Below are 15622 nucleotides of genomic sequence, written 5' to 3'. Positions count from 1 at the left end.
AAGCTAGGGACAGAGTTCAGGCACACATGCACATACATACAACAGGTGGGCGGCAAGGGAAAGAGTTCAGGCACACAATCACATACATACAACTGGGGGGCAGCAAGAGATAGAGTTCAGGCACACAGGCACATACATACAACAGGGGGGCAGCTAGGGACAGAATTTAGGCACACAGTCACATATATTCAACGGGGCAGCAGGGGATAGAGTTCAGGCACAAAGGCACATACACCAATGGGGGCAGCTAGGGACAGAGTTCAGGCACACAGGCACATATATACAATGGGAGATATCTCGGGACAGAGTTCAGGCACACAGTCACATACATACAACAGGGGGCAAGGGATAGTGTTCAGGCACACAGTCACAAACATACAACAGGGGGGCAGCTAGGGACAGATTTCAGGCACACAGGCACATATATACAACGGCGGGCAGCTAGGGACAGAGTTCAGGCACACAGTCACATACATACAACAGGGGGGCAGCTAGGGACAGATTTCAGGCACACAGGCACATACATACAAAAGGGGGGATAGCTAGGGACAGAGTTCAGGCACACAGTCACATACATAGAACATGGGGGGCAGCTAGGGACAGAGTTATGTCACACAGCAAATACATACAACAGGGGAGAGCTAGGGACAGAGTTCAGGCACACAGTCACATACATACAACAGTGGGGGCAGCTAGGAACAGAGTTACACACAGACACATTCAGACAGCGGAGAGGGAGCAGACAGGAGCCTTAGGAAGTGAGCCTTCGGTGAGGAGGCCGGCTAAGTCCTGCTGGTCCCAGATCGGATGGTTTGGAGGCAGAAATGTCAAATAGGTGAGCGTTCAGGCAGGGGCTTGCAGCGTAGGACAGCCGACGGCCATCTTACAATTGCTGCAAATCGGCAATGTAAGCACAAACACATAATGCAAATCAAGTTGCCTCGGTGCCCAGGAGAGGTATCAGGGCAGCAAAAGGTAACCCAGGCCACACGAAGAGCACACAGCAAGTGGAAATATATACAAGTAGTAAATTAATTTTAAAAAACAAGGATCAGTCTTTGTTGCAATTTTGGTTTTCTTTTTTTAAATGAGAAGGGAAAGGATTTTGAGCAGGATCTTCAACGACACTGCTCGTACCTCTGTGCCTCTGTGATGTTGCCAGTGGTCCAGCTGGATAGGGAGCACATGGTCCTATGCTCTGATGACTAGGGAACACACAGCTGATATGACCCTAAGCAGTGACTCAATGGGGTCTCCCCAGCTCACACGCATACAATAACTGGGAATAACTTCCCATTAAAAAACAGTATTTTAAAAAAATAAAGTTCAACCACATATAATTTGTCTGTCCAAAATCAACAATTTCTTCAAAATAGCCACCCTCACTTGACTAAACAACCAGGGGTCTAATTACCCCACAATATATTAATAGAATTCAGCACTTATCTTAGCATTTGTTTTTAATAATCCTGCATTAATGCCATGAAAAATACAGTTTTTTCAAAACATACTCATTTGTCAATTACTCAGCGGGTATCAATCATATCAATCCCTAATTAATCATCCCTACTCCACAACACATACATTAGACATACATTTCATAAAAGTCTCAAAAAGGAACACATTAATTTAATGCGTTCTGGTTCAACTTCACATTTCCATAAGAGTCAGGATCAGCCCTGGCAGTTTTAGCTCAATACCAGAAAAACATATTTTTTCAAACTACACAAATGAATCACTACACATTTTCCTTGCATACCTATACATATATTAGCTTCAACCCTACTGATTGTTACTTGTTTCAATCATCTTTTCATAACTCTTCATGTATTTTTTCCAAATTCGCCCCGGGCTTCAACTTTTCTCTGCAGACCGGTTCAACTGTATTAACTTCACAGGATTATCCCTGTTTCTAATGATAAATCAACTTTTTTATTTTCCAACCACTTTTTAATCTTCCTTTGGCTGTGTCACTGTTATCTCTAACCTTGAAAAGAAATTCTGGCTGCGCGGATTTGACCATATTTCACTTGTTTACATCAGCGCTGGCTTTCTGCCAACTGAGCATTGAGTGCAAAAGTGGTCATATCTCTGTGTAATTCTAATTTTTAAAACATGCAATATATCATATTAGCTTCACTTTCCAAAGTAGGAAAGGAATCTAGTGTCGGATTTAGTGTCAATTTAATTTAAAACCCCTATTTATCCCTTCTTTGTAACTGTGCATTTCCTTTTCTGAAGCAAGACTAATTTCTCTTAGATGCCATGTCTTATCTTTCCTTTGTTTCTATGATATACTTGGTGGTTTTCTAACGTGCAAGACTTTCTGGCTGACTAATTAACCCTCTAGCTACCGTCACCCACTCGCCTCAATGGAGCAAAGTTAGCCACAATTTTGGCTTAATTTTTTTCTGTCATTTTACCAACATCCTTAAAAATATCTCAAAAACAACAAAAGTAAGCTTGTCCATCAATGGCTTGCTGAAGCCTCTGCCTTTTCACTACTTTCTGTCTATTTCTGGGTTGATGCAAATCACCTCCCCTAAATAAATAAATAATGTAATTTCTTGACTTCATCTCAATTTTGTACAACTCATTGTCGCTCTTTGACACCTTAAGTTTAAAACAGACAAATAGACAGACAGACAGACTAGTCAACTCCTCACATTAATCCTCAGTGTTTTTTCATTTATCTCTGCCCTAAATATACCCTGATAGGGGTTTACGTCATTATTTTACAGGGACCTATCCACTGCTTCTCCAATGTTTACTTCACTTGAAGTGTATAATGACTTCTTCTGAAATCCCTTGGAGCAGGACTCTCTGGGCACTTCTCTTACAACGCTCTACGTTTATACTTTAAAATAAACATCATTACTTTTCCCATTAATATATACATAACATGTCATTTTCTCCTCCTTTGATTGTCCCCTTACAATACATACAATTATCCACAGATGTCAAAGTGTGCCATGCCATGCTGGGAGCCATAGGGAGACTTCCCCTAACAAATGAGGAAACACTGCAGATTCACTTACCCTGTCACTTCTCCTGGGCATCTCCCCAACCCTGTAGCATAATTCTGGGTTCTTGTCCCTGAAAGATCTTTAGGGTCCCTGTGTACAGTTGCCGTGTGTAAAGGGGGCCCTTCTGCACTTCATCACATTTGACATCTGTGGACTCTGACACTTGAGACTGGACAAAGGAGGAACGGACACCCTGGCTACAAATTCACAGCCATCTTTAATCCATGTTCATAAAGGCAGACTGGAAGGCACCCAGAGCTGCTACAATCAGCTTGCTTTTATAGGCTTTTTTCCAATGACATAATGCTTTAATGTAAGCCATCCTTTCCTCTGATTGGCTGGCTTATCTGCAACTGACTAAGCCCAAATTGGCTAATTTTGGCAAGCACCGGCTGACTGACACCTAAACTGATAAGCTTATTTTAGACTCAGCTAAACATAATTACACATCCTTTAACGCCTGCCAAAAAACAGCCCTTTTTCTAGTTCTTGAGGTCCTGACAAATTTACTTGGCAGCTCATATCGTGAAAAACTTCATGAGCCCATTTATTTGGTGCCAAGTAGGCAGCTGTTCTCTCTAATTGGTAGCTTTCCCATGCCTTTATCTAATTTATGATCAATCATGTCTGCTTTCTTTTCCAAAATGTCCCAGGCATGCTTACTACAGTGAACTGCTGCCAAAGAATATCTGCTATCTGAAGGGCTTTGCACACCTGGCCCCCAAGACACTATTTTGTATTTGGCATCCATTTTAGAACTATCTCAGTCTTTTCAGACTAGATGTTCAGCTACCAACTGTGAGTTTTTATTTACTTTTGAGCATAACTCCTTTTCTATTCAGTTTTCAGATTATATTGTGCCTACTTGTGATGTGCATGTAATACCCAAGGCACTATTCACTCCCTGAGTCATTCTGACCCCAACAAATGTGTCACCTCACATACACCTTTTATCTCAAACTAAAAGCAATATAATTCTGATTTTTGCAGTGCTGGAGCCATCATGTTATCTGTGCTCGGTTTGATGGTGGTGGGGGTCTGATACCCCTCTATAGTTAGTTATCGGTTTGGGTGAACAGCCAGGTTTTAAGGCCTTTGCAGAAAGACCATATTGATGTGTCTGTCCTCAGTGGTAGAGGCATGGAATTCCAAAGTTTGGCGGCAAACACTGGGAAGATAGAGCTGCAAGCTTTCTGTCGTCTAAATCTGGGAATGGTAAATAGGCTTGCATAGGTGGATCGGGTAGGCCTATGGAATTGGGTTTTTGATATGTGATTGATTAAATATGCAGGGGCATTATTGTGTGTCAGTGAGAGGATTTTGAATTTAATCTCCTACTGGGAGCCTTTGGAGGTTACGTCAGATTACGTCTGGTTGACGAGATGTGTTCATATTTAGGTATGTCGGGTGCTACTCTGAGCACATTGTTTTGTGGACTTGTAGTTTGCTGATATTTCGGGCATTTGAGCCTACAAAAATGGAGTTTAGTAATCGATCCTGGATAGAATCGATGCTCTTGCAAATGTGATACAGTTGTCAGGGGAAAGCAAGGGTCTGCTAATTTAGTTTGGAAGTGTAGGCTGCCGAGGAGACTATGGCATTGACATTCCTTGTTAAGGTAAGTGCTGAGTCAATGTAGACACCTAGAGTTTTTATCTCCTTGGCAACATTAATGATGTTGCCGTCAATGTTGAAGGGTTTGTATATTTTGGGGTAGTTTGTTCAGTTTAGCTTGGCTAACTATGATGAGCAATTCCTTTTCTCATCGTTGAGGCATAACTTGGTTTGCGCCATCCAAGCCTGGATGGTGAGGTAGATTTAGTTAAGTATGATAGAATCAGTGTCTTATGAGCCAGTGATAGGTAAGTGTATTTGGGTATAATTTGTGTATGTAACACCCAATTTATCTAGACTGTCAAAAGAAAGTCTTGATAAAAACATTGTATAATGTAGGCAATACACATGATCCCTGGGGCACCCCGAAGGAGACTTGGGTTGGGTTGGCTGCCGAGGAAATGGAGAAGACTCTCATTGTCCGGTTAGAGAGAAAAGATTCAATCCACTCTATGGCATTTGGGGAGAATTGAGTGGCTATTTCCAAATGTTGGCATAGGAGTTTGTGTTTAAGCAAATCAAATACTGCAGATAAATCAAGCACAAGGAGGATCGCTAGGTCCCCTTTGTCTTTGATTTGGCCCATTTGGATTTTAAGGTCCAGCAGTGCTGTTTCCATTCCATGGCCCAGGCGGAAGCCAGACTGTCTGAGACCGAGGAGGTCTTTAGATTCCAAGGATTTTTGTATATGTAAGTAGGCTACTCTGTGTAATATTTTCAAAAGAAATGGAACCGTGGTGATAGGTTAGTGGGGATGTTTGGGACCAAGGTCAGTTTTTTCTGCAATGGAAGTACCCAGGCTTCCTTTAAGTCATCAGGCACTTTGCTCACAGCAAATGAACTGTTGATCAGGGAGGTAATGAAGGGTGCTAGCTCGCTGGCATATTCCTTTATGTAGGTGGCATGACAGATGTCCCCTTAAATAGTGAGTGAGTTAGGGAATGTGGATGAAATTTACTGTCTCTGTACGCTGGAGGGGGGTAGTGCTTCTGGTTGAGATTGGTTGCAGCTTGCTGGTTGCCGCAGGAAGCAATGAATACGTTAATAGAAGTTCCATATTGCATATACACAAGTCTCTTCTGGTTTGTAGTGTGAGACTAGTTTTAGCAAATAGGCTGTAGATGTGGGTCCTATTTCGGAGGCTCACAAGGGGGCATACATGCAATGGATAAGTGTTGTTAGGTTTTAGCCACCAATTCAGAGTTGAGCAACTATGCCTATGCACTTAGGTGAACTTTGTATGTAGATCTCAAAGCCGGTCCTGGGTCCGCTGAGACCTAAGTGGTGCAGGTGGGCAGACAGCTCACCGAGGCTATATTAGGGGCTTATGTTGTGAAAGTCACCTATATGGATAATGCGAAGGGAGAGTGATTCATCAGGGCTTGTGGTAACAATTACGAATGCAGGCAATATGGGCGCATAATAGTGTAACAATTATTCAAATGCATATGCAGGTAATATGGGGCACAATGGTGCAACAATTATTCCAGTGTGTATGCAGGTAGTATGGGGCACAGTGGTGCAATAATTATTCAAACACGTATGCAGGCAATATGAGCACAAAGGTGCAATCATTATTCAAAAGCATATGCAGGCAATATGGGCACAAAGGTGGAACAATTGTTCAAATGCCTATGCAGGCAGGATGGGGTACAATGGTGTATCAGTTATTCAAATGCATATGCATGCAATATGGGCACAGTGGTGCAACAGTTAGTCAAATGCGTATGCAGGCCATATGGGCACAATGGTGCAGCACTTGTTCAAATACGTAGGCAAGCAATATGGGCACAATGGTGCAGCAATTGTTCAAATGTGTATGCAGGCGATATGAGGCACCATGGTGCAACAATTATTCAAATGTGTATGCAGAGACTATGGGCACAATGGGACAACAGTTATTCAAATGTAAATGCATGCAATATGAGCACAATGGTGCAGCAATTGAAATGTGTATGCAGGTAATATGGGCCCAATGGTGCAGCAATTGTTCAAATGTGTATGCAGGCAATATGAGGTACCATGGTGCAACAATTGTTCAAATGCTTATGCAGGCAATATTGGCACAATGGTGAAACAGTTATTCAAATGTGTATGCAGGCAATATGGGCACAATGGTGGGGCACTTATTCAATGAGCTAAGCAGTCGATGCAGTGTTTGTGCTGTTTTACAGTATGCCTCACAGAAAGGTTAAGTTTTGTCGTCTTTTAGAATGTGGTGGAGTACAAGAGGGAAAACGGTATGTGTGTTTCTATTTGCTCGCACTTAGTCGGTAGTGTAGGGAAGCACACAGGCAATTCCAGTTGAGTGGGGTACCCACTGGTTGGTGTAAGGGAATGAGAGCTGCGCGATATTGGTGTTCGGCTGGGAGGTAAGCACCGAACACTCTGCACTTTAATGACTGCAAATGAGTATAGTAGGGTTAGAGACTTACCAGGCAGAGAGGGGGGCACAGTGGTTTACTGAAACTAGCAGATCACTTGCTGCATAGGCTTGTCACTTAGTGGAAAGGCCCAGAGTTGTGGGGCTTGCAAGCGGTGGCATGGAGGCAGCATACCGGCACACCTCAATGCTCTGACAGGCTCAGACAGGGGCCTTTAGCGTGGGCCGGATAAGGAGGAGGGCAGCCAATCAGCAGCAACATGAAGGTGCTGGGTATGGCAGTGGCCATTTGGAAAGACTCTCTCTCCAATTTCACTACAAACAGAATATTCCCTGCAGCATCAGGCAGATAATATTGAAGACGATTATGCACCAGTTCACAATGGTGCAATTAAGTTATATGTGGCAATGATTTTGGTTGGTGAGTGGATCATCCGCTTTCAGCCTGATAGGGGTTACTTTATGGATGTTTGCAGGCACTATCTGTGGCTCCAGCCACATGTCCCAGCTCGAGGCTCCTTCTATGCAGAGCAGCTGCTTTCCGAGCATGATATCATGAGAAAGTATTGGGAGAGCTTATGTTCATTAATGTTGATTTATGGCAGCAGGTTACCTTTAAGGGAGCTGTGTTATGTGGAAACGAGCTTCCATAAACATAGAGGCACTCACATCGTACTTCAGCCGGGCCAGCTGACAGGAAATTCCGCTCCACTTTCTCTGCAAAGTGCTGTCTCAGAAGCTGTACCTGCTACTTACACACTTCAGGCCATTAAAACGCCAGGCACTGCGACACATCCCATTGTCTTCCGGAGGTGATTCATGTTTGTTTTGGGTGAGCCGGATGACTTCTTAAGTGTTAAATTGATAGTTAAAAGGGTGCAGAGTGGAGAGCCAAGAATTAGCCCACCATCTCGCACAGTGCCAAGCCATGCCCCCCAGAACAATTCTCTGAATTACAAAAAGTGCATAATATGCCATGATTTGAATTCTGCAGAAGCTGGTGAAATTAAATGGATACATACAAACAAATTGTTCATTAGGTATGTGCTCTTGTGGAAAATGTTTGCAGAGAGTGCATGTATGTATCCACGTGTATGAAATCTGGAAGATTTCACTCGAAGGGATGTTTTTGGTGTTTAGTACTTGGAGTAAATACATTAGGAATTCTTGTGCGTCTTCCCGTGTGTTTATGGTCAATTTGACAATTTCTGGACAGTAGTCCAATTCTAGCCTCATACCGAATACACAGTGTATGCTGTCAGGATAATTTGTGCCATTTCTATGAAGGACGAGCATTTGCAAACAAAGAAATGTTGTGAGTAAATGGTGGCAATTGGAAGAAAAGATTGATTGCCACATTTGCATAGCACTTTACTCCAGTTGTGTTGGTAAATTTAAATGGACGAGAGATTTGTGGGTTTGTATCTTCTGATGGGCCTGCAGTTGTTTTTTTGAGAAGAGACATTCTCTTTGTCTTCTGATGTAAGTGTAGTTGAGCTTGGACTAGAGAGTTTTGCAGTTGTATTATTTGATGGATTAGCAGTTGCTCTTTGTTTCTTTAGTGGCATTGAAGATCTGCTATAGATTCTGTTTTTATTTGTTTTCTTTTTAAAGGATTTTTAAAAAAAACATTTTGAGAATATTTTCTTGAATATTTTCTTGAGAATATAGTGCTTGTGGTAGAAATGCTGGAAGTGGATGACTATGAGTGGAACGTTGATATCTCCAATGAAAACATTGATAGGATTATTGGAAAATCAAAACCTTCCTAAGCAGCAGGGCTTAGTAATATATGTGATCCCCATTTTTAAAAAAGGCTCTAGGTTGTGTCCCTCTAATTACAGACCCATTTCTATAATGGACGGGGAAGCAGCAGGCCCCCACAATTTGACCTGTGTGATATTAAAGCAAAATGTGAATTTATGGGCTAAGCTACTTCATATTCACTATTAGGATATGGTGCTACAGAAGACTGCCTCCGTATCCTGGCAAGTAATATATGTGATCCCCATTTTTAAAAAAGGCTCTAGGTTGTGTCCCTCTAGTTACAGACCCATTTCTATAATGGACGTGGAAGCAGCAGGCCCCCACAATTTCACCTGTGTGATATTAAAGCAATATGTGAATTTATGGGCTAAGCTACTTCATATTCATTATTAGGATATGGTGCTACAGAAGACTGCCTCCGTATCCTGGCATCCCCATTTTTAAAAATGGCTCTAGGTTGTGTCCCTCTAATTAAAGACCCATTTCTATAATGGACGTGGAATCTAAAATGTTTGCCTTAATATTATTGGAGCACATAGAGGGTTGGTGTGTTTCTAACAGGAGTTTGGATTATAGACAAATGGGCTTTTGAAGAAATATGGGTACAGATTGTGGGGGACTCTTGCTTACTTGCCTTCAGAGGAGTGTATGGCAATCTAATTTCCATTCTGTCTATGCGGCCTCCATGGACATGTCTATGGCGTTTGAGCCTTGCTGTCGAATAAACTGATGAACTTTGGTATTCCCAAAGGACTGCTTTGTATTCTTATACATTTACATAGGAATTCAAAGATGCAGGTCCGACGGAATTCAGAAGGTACGATGTCGGCCAGTCTATCCATGCACAATGGGCTCTGTCAAGGCTGTATGCTGGCGCCCACATTATTTAATTTGTATGTGGCTGATGCTGGAAGGGCCTTAGATAAACATGGATTATTATCACCTAAAATTGGGGCCCTCAAAGTCAACTGGGCTGTATATGCTGACGATTTTGTGTTGGTGGACAACACACTGGTAGGGCTGCAGAGATTGATCGAGCTAAACAGCAGTCCCTCCAAAATTGTCATCATGCAATTTGCTAAGGGTGGCCGGTCTGTCAGGAAGTTCTGTTGAATATGGGAGAATAAGGAGCTAGCAATTAAAGGGAATATACAATATTTAGGTTTCCAATCCTAGTAACCCACTGTAAGCTATTCTACCACAATTATCTGAAAATTAAAGCATTGGCTATTGCCAGACAAATGTGGCTGATTGACTGGAAATTTGGCAAATTTTCGATGGCTCCCTGCAGAGAATACTATGGAATGAAAGTCCTGCCAAGATTATGTTATGGCTTATAATTAATTCCCTCATGGATTCTTCCAGAACTGAAAGTAGTGGAGGGACGTGTTTGGATAGCAATCTTTTTTCATTTACCCAAGTGTGCTCCCACACAAATAATCAGATATTAAAATGGGCACACAATCCATGGCCAGTATAATGCATGGAAAAGATTGTCATTATTGAGAAAATGAGAAATCACTCCTAAGGGGGGTCTGTAAAGTCTTCTGGGGGAAGGTGCCACTGAAGGTTTTGTCAAAGACATTGTCAGGACTGGCTAGTTTTATAACAGGAAGAGTAACAAGATTAACATTGTGCCTTTAGAGCTGGCTGGGTTAGTTGTGCTTTCAGAACTGGCTGGGTTAGTAAGAGGAAGAGTTTGTTCATAGAATTAACATTGTGCTTGCCCAAGTCAAGATGGAGCGAAAGAAACTTAATCTGATTGGTTAAAGAAACAATGCTGTGTTTGGTTGCCTGATTGGTGGAGAGGACAATGGTTTGATTCTTGGGAGATGAGCAAGATTCTAAACTGCCTTTCATCCAGAGAAATTCAGTGGCTGGTTGTGTATTTGTTAAACTCCTTAAGTAAGGCCTTTCCAGAGCTCAGAAAATCTACCAAAGAAGTAAGAATATCGTTTGCTGATCCAATTTGAACAAGAAGTCATCAGGTGGGATCGTTCTTTTAAAGACTTTGAGATATTCACAGTGAACTTTCATTTTCTTTTATAAGAAAACTTAAAGAGTAAATAAGGTTTAAGTTCATTTAAGAAAAGCGACATTTACAGTTAAAGTTATTATAAGGAAAACAAGATTGAAGATTGTGCGTAGGATTTTAAAGTTGATAAACTGCGTGTAATGTTCTTCAAGACTGTTTAATGTGTGCGCGAGCTCGCAAGTTGTCGTTTGCGTGTTCTTTTTAAAGTGCGTGTACATTTTTCACGTGAAAGACGTTTTCCGAGAAAGCGCGTGTGGTTTGCGATAGAGCGCGTGCCCAAAAAGAATTGCGTGTGTGAATTTTAGCGCGTGTACATTTTTCACATGAAAGACGTTTTCTGAGAAAGCGCGTGTGGTTTGCGATAGAGCGCGTGCCCAAAAAGGATTGCGCGTGTGAATTTTAGCGCGTGTACATTTTTTTGCGTGAAAAACGTTTCCTGAGAAAGCACGTGTGGTTTTGCGATAGAGCGCGAGTCCATTTTTATCAGCGCGTGTTATTTTTATCGCGTTTACGTATTTTTTCACGCGCGTGGGTTTGTAAAATAATCGCGTGTGTATTTTACACGCGAGGACTACTCTTCACGTCTTTTGATTTCACGTGTTTATCGCACACGCTATTTTAAGGAAGAAACAATACGTTCTCATGTATATAAAGAAAACTATTCACACGCATAAGGAAGCAATATTCCAGGAAGTTGAAGAATGCTTATTTTCTTAATGTAATTGATGCAAATGGACTTCAATATTTCAGAGAAAGACTGCCACTATGAAAGCATTGAAAATTACATAAGACTAAAGAAAATTTTAAAGCAAGAAGAAAGTTTAGTCCAGAAAAGGTGTTTGCTAAAACCATCACTTTAGAATTCTAGAGAGACTAAGTGGTTTGAACTGTATGCACAACACAAGAGATATTTATAAGATATCACACACAGATTAATAGCCTCTAAGTCTTTTACTGAGGTTTAAGAGGTAATGAGTTTAGAGTTTATTTAAAATACTTTTAGAAAAGAGGTTTTTATTGTTACATAAATAACCAGGTGTATTTGTTTACCACAGATACCAGAGCCTACCAGACGGTTGAAGGGCAGCAGTGTCTCTATTGTTATTTTATCCAAATTCCCCTTTCCCTTTCTTGGGGTTTTCAGCTCAGCTTGTAATTAAGGGTTGAGAGGTGAACTCCTAGTGAGGGTCTGTGGGGCCAGCATCAGCTCCTGTGGAATTCAGCCAAGCCGGACCCTGACAGGATGAAAGGCCCACGATAATATTTTCCACCTGAGCTGATATGGATCCCACAGAGGCACTAGCAAGTTCCATAAGGGACATGTTTTCAGAGTTAAGGGAGGAAATGAGGGCTGTGCGAAAAGAAAATCAGGAATTACAAGTCAAGTTTGAAGAGTTAAATTCCAAGGTTACCCGTAAGGGTGAAGAAATTTCTTTGGAGTCAAGAGATTCAGAGGATACTATAGAGAATTACCAGTGTTAATTAGAGAGGATTTGGGTGAAGGAACGAGTTCTCAAGAAAGACGCAGGGGAAGTTTGAATATACCTGTAGGTCCAGTCCCCTTAGCACCTCCAGAGCGTTTTGGGGGAGAGGCCAAGAAATGCCAGATTTTCCTTACACAGTGTGAACTTCATTTCCTTTGTAGACCTGAAGCTTTTAACACAGATGCTTCTAAAATAGCTTTTATGCTGTCTTACCTCACTGGTGAGGCGGCAACTTGGTCAGTATTATTGGTTGGTCAAGAGAATCCTATACTAAAGAACTTGTTAGCTTTCAAGTTAGAATTTAAAAAGATGTTTGACAGACGCCAATTATCTCAAGAAGTAGATGGAGAACTATTAGAGTTAAAACAGGGAACCAAAGATTTAGTGTCTTACATCACACAGTTCAGATCTTTAGTATTAGAGAGCAATTGGCCAGAAGAGAAGCAATCCTCTTTATTTTATAGAGGTTTGAAGGAGGAATTGAAAGATGCCTTATCTACAATTGTTAATAGACCCACTTCATGTGAGGATTTAATTAATCTGGTCATACAATTTGACTATAGATTAGGAGAACGCAAGGCTGAGCGTAGAAGAGGAGGAGTTGAGCAACCCAGAGTTTTCCCTAGAGTTGATAGAGGAAGATTAGAATTTGTAAATAAAGAATTGAGAACTGGGAACGCAGAGAGAGTAAATAAAGTGAGAGGTCCTTTAACTAAGGAGGAGAAGGATAGGCGAAGACAGAATAATTTATGTTTATATTGTGGGAAATCAGGACATTTTGTTGGAAATTGCCCTTGGTGTCCAAAACCTTCTGAATCTACTAACAGCTCCAGAAATCAGCAAGTGGCAAATACCATCCAAGCAGCAGTACCACATATTACATTGAATGTATCCTTGTATATTAAAGAGGAATTAAAGGGAAGTGGTACAGTAGTAATAGATTCAGGAGCCAGTGGTAACTTCATGGATTGGAATGTTGTTAAAGATATGAATGTGCCTTACGTTGTAAAACTATACCAGAGTATGTGAGAGCGGTGGATGGGTCTCAACTGACATCAGGTTTAATTACACATGAAACAATCCCATTGGAAATGGAAATTGGAGGACACTGGGAGGAAATTGTGTTTGAATTAATTGATACTCCACAGTTGAAAATAATTTTGGGAATGCCTTGGTTGACGTATCATAACCCTCAGATTGATTGGGGAAGAAGAGTGGTGAAATTGGATTCTGCTTTTTGTGTTACAAATTGTTGTAAAGAAGCAATTCAGGAAAATGTTTCTAGTGATAATTGTTCAGAAGTAGTGGAAGGTTTGGTGAATTTGGGGACTATAGTACATTCTATAGGGGCTGTAATGGGAGAATTACCAAGGTGTTACCATGAATTTAATGATGTGTTTAGTGAAAAGGAAGCTAATGAATTACCTCCTCATAGAGAGTATGACTGTAAAATTGACTTAGAACCAGGGGCCCACATTCCTTGCAGTCGCATCTATGCCTTAACAGAAAAAGAGAATCAACATTTGAAGGATTACATCCAAGAAAATTTGAATAAAGGGTTCATCAGGCACTCTCAATCGCCAGCAGCTTCTCCATTATTTTTTGTTCCCAAAAAGGAAGGCACTTTACGAACATGCATAGATTATAGAGCATTAAACAAGATAACAATTAAAAAAAGATATCCGCTGCCTTCAATATCAGTAATGTTAGACCAGATTCAAGGAGCCTCAGTATTTAGTAAACTAGATCTTCGTGGTGCATATCATTTGGTGCGAGTACGTCAAGGTGATGAATGGAAAACGGCATTTAGAACAAAATTTGGTCTTTTCGAATATCAAGTAATGCCATTTGGATTGTGTAACGCTCCCGCAGCCTTTCAATTTTTTATAAATGAGGTATTAAGAGATTTTATTGACATCTTTGTAGTAGTATACATAGATGACATTCTCATTTATTCTAAGGATCTAATGCAACATGAAGAACATGTGAAGAAAGTTTTACAACGACTAAGGGAGAATAAACTATTTGCTAAGTTAGAAAAGAGTCAATTTCATACCAGAGAAGTGGAATTTTTAGGTTTTATGATTTCTCCCAAAGGTTTGGAAATGGATATGAAGAAAATTAAGGCAGTTGAACAGTGGCCAACTCCAACTTGTGTTAAAGATATCCAAAGTTTCCTGGGCTTTGCAAACTTTTACAGGAGATTCATTAAAAATTTCTCTCAAACTGTTGCTCCTATCACCAAATTATTAAAGAAAGGAATGAAATTTGAGTGGAAAGATGAAGCGGATCAAGCTTTCAAAACATTAAAAAACTGTTTTACATCTGGACCAATCTTATTACACCCAGATCCTTCACAACCATTTTTTGTAGAGGCAGATGCTTCTAATGTTGCAATTGGAGCAGTACTTTCTCAAAGGCATCCTGAAACTGGACAGTTGCATCCTGTGGCCTATTTATCTAAGAAATTGCTTCCAGCAGAAGTGAACTACACAATTACAGACAGAGAACTCCTGGCAATTAAGAAAGCATTTCAGGAATGGAGACATTATCTGTTGGGAGCAAGATTCACAGTAACCGTTTTAACCGATCATCGGAATCTTCTGTTTTTGAAGTCTGCTCGAACACTATCACCTCGACAACTTAGGTGGTCACTTTTCTTTTCAGAATATGATTTTGTGATAACATTCAAGCCTGGGCGGTTAAACGGTAAAGCGGATGCTTTATCACGACAAGGATCTTCAGGCGAAGTTGAAAATCAATTATTACCAGAACCAGTGATTGCAGAAGAAAAATTTATCCTAAGTGCTACAAAGGAAGAGAATCAGCTTCTTAAAAAGATTCTAAAGGAATTACCAGAAGGTGAAATTCAATCTTGGTTAGCGGAGGATTCTGGAAGACATTTAATTGAAGGATTTCCATGTGTCCATTCTAAAATTTACCTTCCAAGCAAGGAACTGCAAAAGGAAATTATGCAAGAATGCCATGAATCCAAGTTGGTAGGTCACCCTGGGATTCATAAAACTATTGAACTGGTTGAGAGAAAGTTTTGGTGGAAAGAAATGAAAAAAGATATTGAAGACTATGTGAAAACATGGGAAGTCTGTGCTCGAGTAAAGTCAGGAGGAGGAAAACCATCTGGGTTATTAAATCCATTACCAGTACCCCCTAGTCCTTGGTTTACAATCTCTATGGATTATATTGTAGATCTTCCCAAAGATCAAGGTTACACTACAGTATTAGTAGTTGTGGATTTACTAACGAAAGCTGGGCATTTCATTCCCATGAAAGGAGAGGCTTCTGCAAGGAATCT

Source organism: Ambystoma mexicanum, chromosome 7q, assembly GCF_040938575.1.
Source record: "Ambystoma mexicanum isolate Mex_15411 chromosome 7q, UKY_AmexF1_1, whole genome shotgun sequence".
Lineage (NCBI taxonomy): Eukaryota > Metazoa > Chordata > Amphibia > Caudata > Ambystomatidae > Ambystoma > Ambystoma mexicanum.
This window is presented reverse-complemented; position numbering follows the sequence as displayed.